Raw genomic sequence first — 6,873 nt, 5'->3', positions numbered from 1 at the left:
CAAACAGTGTAATCCAAAAATTATTACAAAATCTAGAATCTCTATCTGAAATAATCACTTTCGGCAATCCATGGTTAGTAAAAACAGTTTTCAAAAATAACTATGCTGCTTGTGATGCTGTTAAAGTTTTCTTACATGCAATGAAATATGCTTGCTTACTAAATCTATCTACAATTGTCCAAATCATGTCATGGTTAGATTTAGTATTTGGTAAGCCAGTAATGAAATCCATAGATATATGTTCCCAAGGTTTAGATGGAATAGATAAAGGCATTAATAATCCATACTGTTTACCATGATGTCTCTTTATTCTTTGACAAATCAGACATTCAGAGACAAAATTAGATACATCTACATCCATATGCGGCCAATAAAAATCTTCAGTTAACATGCGTAATGTAGAGATGATACCTCTATGACCTTGATATGGGGGACAATGAATTTCATTCAAAACAAAAGATCGGAATGGAATAGTAACACACAGTCTCTTTTCAAAGAACATGAATCCATCATTATATGACAATGAATCAACAGGAATGAAATTATTTTGAACTAATTTTTGCCAATCAGAATGAAAAGTAATATCCTGGTGATATGTGTCTTTCATAGCAATTAAAGAATCAAAAGATATGATAGAAATGTTATGAATTGCAGGTCTTCTACTCAATGCATCAGGAACTACATTTTCTTTTCCAGGTTGGTATTGAATGATAGGATGGAAACTTTGAATGAATGAAGCCCATTTGATATGACGGTCAGAAATTTGGGGTTGGCTAAGTAGATGTCTAATGCTTTGCTGGTCGGTCTTTATCATGAATTCTGAACCCATTAAATAATGCTTCCATTGTTTTAATGCTTGTACAACTGCTAAGAGTTCCTTGTCATAAGTGGAATATTTGAGCTCAGAGGGTTTCAGCTTAGAACTAGAATATGCTATTGGATGGTTGTCTTGCATTAGCACGGCTCCTATTCCTGATCCGCTAGCATCTGTCACAACTAGAAAGAATGGTCTGTTAAAGTCAGGCAATTGTAGAACAGGGGCATTGGTCAATGCACGTTTGAGTAAATCAAAGGATTTCTGCTAGTTTTCAGTCCATTGATAAACAATGCCTTTCTTAAGAAGTTTGGTCAGTGGTAAAGCAAGTAATGAGAAATTACGTACAAACTTCCTATAGAAACTAGCAAGACCAAGGAATGAGCGTAATTCATGTACATTTTTAGGAACAGGCCAATGCAATATTGCATCAATTTTCTTAGGATCAACTTTTATTCCTTCTTTTGATACAATATGACCTAGATATTCTATTTCTGTCTTAAAGAATTCACTCTTGTCAGGATTTGCAAACAATTGATTTTCTTTCAGTAATTGAAAAATTAATGATAAATGCTCATAATGCTCTTTTTCACTTTGGCTGAACACTAAAATATCATCAAAGAAAACAATCACACAATATTGATATTTTAGAAAAATACGGTTCATCATTCTACTGAAAGTAGCAGGTGCATTAGTTAATCCGAATGGCATAACTAAAAATTCGTAATGGCCAAACTGTGTCCTGAATGCAGTCTTAAATATGTCGGATCTATCTAGCCTCACCTGATGATATCCAGATTTAAGGTCAATTTTACTAAATATAGAAGATCCTTGCAGTTTGTCCATAAGGTCATCAACTCTAGGTATAGGATACCTATTCTTTACAGTGATCTTGTTTAATGCTCGGTAGTCAATACACATCCGATAAGTATTATTCTTTTTCTTGACTAGGAGCACAGGTGCACCGAATGGAGAACTGCTAGGTCGAATTAAACCTCTATTTAGTAATTCTTCAACTTGACTCTGGATTTCTTTTTGCTCTATTTGATTGTGCCTATATGGGGCTTTGCAAGGTGGGTGTGTGCCAAGTATTAGGTCAATCTTATGGTCTTCTGGACGTGATGGGGGTAAACCTGGTGGTAGGTCTTTTGCAAAACAGTCCTTAAAATATGCAAGAAATTCCTTATGCTGAGGGTGCATATGAGTTTCTTTTGCGTGCAATTCATTCACCCAAATGAGATATGATTTAGTGTTCTTGCGTAGTGCACGTTTTGCTTGAGTATGCGAAAGCAGTGGAAACATATGAGATGCATGCATACCAAATAATGTAATAGATTTTCCTTGAAAATTAATATTCATTGTGTGTGTGGAATAATCTATATTGGGATTATGTTGGTGTCTCCATGCCATTCCTAGAATAATGTCGCTAGACTGTAATGGGACAACTAAGAAATTTCTTCTTTCAATATATGGACCAATTTGAATTTCTAAATCTTGAACTTCTTGTGTGCCATTGTACCTAGTGCCTAAAAATGCAGCTTTTATGCGATAGTGCGTAGGTACTGTATGCAATTTCAATTCCTTTACCAATTTTGCTGAAATAAAGTCATGCGTACTACCGTCATCATGCAATATAATTCTTTCTTTTCCATGCACCATACATTTCATAGTCAACAATGAATGTAAAGTAGGCATACCTGGTAAAGTGTCGGAAGTAGTAGTAGGATCATCTTCTTCTTCAGTGAAATCCGGCATATCCTCATGCTCGTCTTCGTCCATAGCTCCAAGGTAGTTGATATGTGCTGATGGCTTCTTTGAATGACAATTTGCTGCGAGATGCCCTGGCTGGTGACACTTGTAGCATACGATGGGCTTGGCTTTGGTCACATTATTTGCAATGGCTGGGAATCTGGGTATATTTGGATTTGCTTGTGGAATAGGCTTAGGATTTGGATTGACAGTGGATGGTAATGCAGGTGGTTTAGGCCAATTCTTGCGGAAAGATGGTGATGAGAAACGACCTGGATTAAACCTTCTAAAATTGGAATTGAATTGTTTAGATCCATAGTTACCGTTTGCTTGGAATGGCTGTGGTCGTCGATCTCTTCCACGTAACTTATCTTCAGTGTCGTGAGCTAAGGAGATGGCGTCTTCAAGGGTAGCAGGCTTGAACATGTTCACCTCAGTGTAGTAATGTCCAAGAAGTCCAGACATGTACTTCCGCTTATGTGTCGTCTCTGGTACGTCTTCAAGCATGCGTAGCTGTAGGAGTGCATTCCAAAAACGCTCTGTATACTGTGGAATAGGCTCACGATCGCGTTGTTGAAGTAAATCCCATTGCTTGATAGCCTTCTCATGAAATTGCGGTGGAAGGAAATTTTGCATGAACTTCTTCTTGAAATCTTCCCATGTAGCAGGACATTCTATACTCTTGCGGACTACAATCCACCAAAGTGATACTCTGTCTATCAGATGGTTAGTAACACACTTGATTTTATCTTTCTCGGGATAAGTTTCCTCATGGAAATAGTCATCAAACTGGCTAATGAATGATAAAGCAGTCTTTCCTTCTCTTATGCCATTGAAAGTGCGAAACTTGAAACTTCGTTTACTTATCTTGGATTCCTTGCGGATGGTTTGTGCTTCAAGAGTGGCGTCGATGGTACGGCGAATCAGATCTTCAGCTTGAGGTTCTTCTTTATCAGTGGACGCTCCTTGTAGCTTTGTCAATTGCGCTTGCAAGGCTTGCCTAGCTCTTCGCTCTTCTTCCAATTGCAGCATGATAAGATCCAGCTTTTGTTCCATGGTAGGCTCGGGTAGGTCGTCTTCAGCCATAGGATCATCTATATGTGGGGTAGTCATCCTGTAAAACTCAACAAACCTTTCTCACTCAAAATCAGTTAGCGGGATGAGCGTAGCTCAAATTTGGGGTTACAAGGCTATGTATTTTTGGGTATTTTCTTCTTCAATTTTCAGAAATTCTGCAATATTTCTGTCTCCGTTTGCTGAAAGTACTTCAACGAACTTGTAGATAGGTAGAACAGCTTGTTGCGAACAACTTTCCAGTTCAGAGTTTTTGCATACGAACAAGTCTTCTATGAGTTTTAAGCACTAGTCAGTTCTGATTTAGTCTGACTTGCAGAGTTGCAGACTTAACAGACTTGCAGAGTTGTTGACTTGCTGGACTTAAGCCGACTTATAGAACTTACAGAACTTGATTACCAGTGACTTGTTGAACTTGACTTCTGGTGCGCAGGACTTGGAGTTTACAGACTTGTCTGCCTTGTGTGACTTGCAGAAAGCTTAGAAGCTTTGTTTGACTTAATGGATTAAGAAGCTTTAAGCTTCTTAATCCGTCGTGGATTTTGAGGACAAGAATATGTCCTTCACGGATTTGCGCCGCCCAGGACAGCCTCATGCCGCCGATTGACGAATCGTTGTTTCAAGCTTTCTTAAGCTTATAACTAAGCTTATTAACTGATAACTTTAAGCTTTGAAGCTTAATGAAGAAAAAGAATTACTCTTTTTGTCTGTTATCCACGATTTTAGTGAAGAAGATGATTGCGTGGTCCTCCGCCGACAGAGCCTGGTCCTTCGCGATCTGACAGTGGAAATAGGGGTTCTTGATCGCCAGAAGTCTGCCTGTATCGACGGTTCGCGACGAGATTGACTGTAGAGGCCGTTTGTTCCTGGAGCTCCGCCTTCGCCCGAGATTGGTAGCGATTGGAAGCTCTTGATCTCTGCTCCGCTCTGATACCACTGGTGCGCAGATCGGTCGCAGATAGCTCACGTGGTGAATCCCGGAAGGTCCCCAAGAACAAAGTACTCTACTTTTTAGCACAAAAACCCATGTAAAAGCAAGCACGACATGAAGCAAGAGACAAATTGGGTTCAATCTCCCCCATGCCTTGTGTGAGCGCTTCACAAAGCATGTATTTAATGTATATTTCCAATCTTCATGCTCAATAATAGCCCAATTACAAAAATATGACAAGCTTTTAGCTTTTGAGTTTGCTTTCTACCAAAAATAAGAAAATAAAGCTAATGGACGGTGCCCATAGAGTCTGGCACGCCCAATCTCAATGTCCAAATAGAAATAACATATCCAGGCACATAAGCGCATACAAAATAATAATAAATAATCGATGTCTCTATAGACATAACAAAATATAGGCGTGGCGCCTATCAAAATATAGTCCAAAGGTCGAAAACCCGCTAGACTCCAATGCTTTCCTCCGCCACTGCTGCTATCTCTACACATCAACTGAAGCATTCACAATCGTTAGTAAAATAACACAATTAAACCGACAAAAGTGAATACCTAGCAGTCTTCAGCTACATAAATAAATCAACTAGTTAGAAATAAATCCTAACCTTAATTTATTACGAGTGCGCACTCTAAACTCATAAACGTTTATTAATTTAATATGCATTTTGCGGAATCACCCGCTATGGAATCACCCATGTACACACTAAATTAATGAAACACCCGAAAAGGACAGGCGTCCCCATCAACTTCTCGCACAAAGAATCCTCTTTGCGTATGAGCCCCGGTCATCTAAGTTTACGGAATCCACCGTAAAACCTCACGGAATCCACCGTGGAATATGCCTCCTGGCATCAGAAATGCAAAGGTGGTGCAACTAAAAGATTCCATCCCCACCAAGATGCTAGCAAACAAAGAGAAGAAAGAAAGAAGGCAATCCTAAGAAGAGCATGGAAGAAATGCAAAGGTGGTGCATGTAAAAGAGTCCATCCCCACCAAGACACTAGCAAACAAAGAGAAGAAAGAAGGCAACTAAGAAGAGCATGGAAGAAATGCAAAGGTGGTGCAAGTAAAAGAGCTCATCCTCACCAAGATGCTAGCAAACAAAGAGTTGTAGAGGATAGAATGAAGGGGATTAAGAAGCCTAATAAGGATAGCATTCCCAAGGAAGAGAGCAAAATCACAACTTCCACTCTTGGATCACAACATTTTAGCTCATTCTTATTAGGCACAACTTCCAATCTTGGATTACTTCTTCCTTATTAGGCTTCTTAATCCCCTTCATTCTATCCTCTTTTAAGCCTTGTCCATAAATCGTACCAAATCCAATAGATAAAGTTCATCAACAAGAACGAGCTAAAATGTTGTGATCCAAGAGTGGAAGTTGTGCCAATATCGACACAACTTCCACTCTTGGATCACAAAATTTTAGCTTGTTCTTGTTGATGTATCGACACAACTTCCACTCTTGGATCACAACATTTTAGCTCGTTCTCGTTGATGAACTTTATCTATTGGATTTGGTACGATTTATGGACAAGGCTTAAGAGAGGATTTTTGAATCTCCCTAATGTGAACAGAATTGCTTGAAATCTAGGAAAATCAACTTGAAATCCAGAAAATCAATATGCAAAAGAATCCTACATCTAAGAAAACCTACTTTACTTGCTTTATAGGAGTTCAAGATTAATGAGAGTGACCTCAAAGCTTCTTATTTTCCAAACTATGTATGGTTCAGGAAGAGGGCAAGGGGTTTGAATCCTTGAATAGCTTTGGGCTAGAATTAAATGGAGAAATGAATGGGACTAGGAAATAGTAATTTCCTTTGAATTAGGGTCAAGAAGAGCTAACCATATTTGTGCTATGCAATCCGCTTTCATCGATAAACACAAATTTTTTGTGTGAGAGATTGAGTTCAAATCATAGATGAATCTCATATGAATGCAGAACCTTAATCAAAGATTTCCTTTTTGTTTGAATTGGGGTGGAGAAGAGTTAACCATATTTTTGCTATGCAATCCACTTTCATTGATGAATACAATTTGTTTGTGTGAGAGATTAAGATTTCAAATCATAGATGAATGCACAATCTTAATTAGAGATTGGAATATGATCCAATTGATGAGATAAGTCACATGTGCACAATCCATACTTGGAAATGAAAGAGAGAACTAGGGTGGGAAATTTGTCTCAATCATGATTTGATTGATGCGTCTCACTTACTACCTCTAGGAAGCATTCAAGATGTTACATGGTGGAATACACATAAAGGCATTCAATGGAGCTTACATGC

The sequence above is a fragment of the Lygodium microphyllum genome, chromosome 21, assembly GCF_053477565.2.
Source record: "Lygodium microphyllum isolate KBCC chromosome 21, Lygodium_microphyllum_v1.1.10, whole genome shotgun sequence".
In the NCBI taxonomy this organism is placed as follows: Eukaryota; Viridiplantae; Streptophyta; class Polypodiopsida; order Schizaeales; family Lygodiaceae; genus Lygodium; species Lygodium microphyllum.
Note: the sequence above shows the minus strand (reverse complement) of the source record.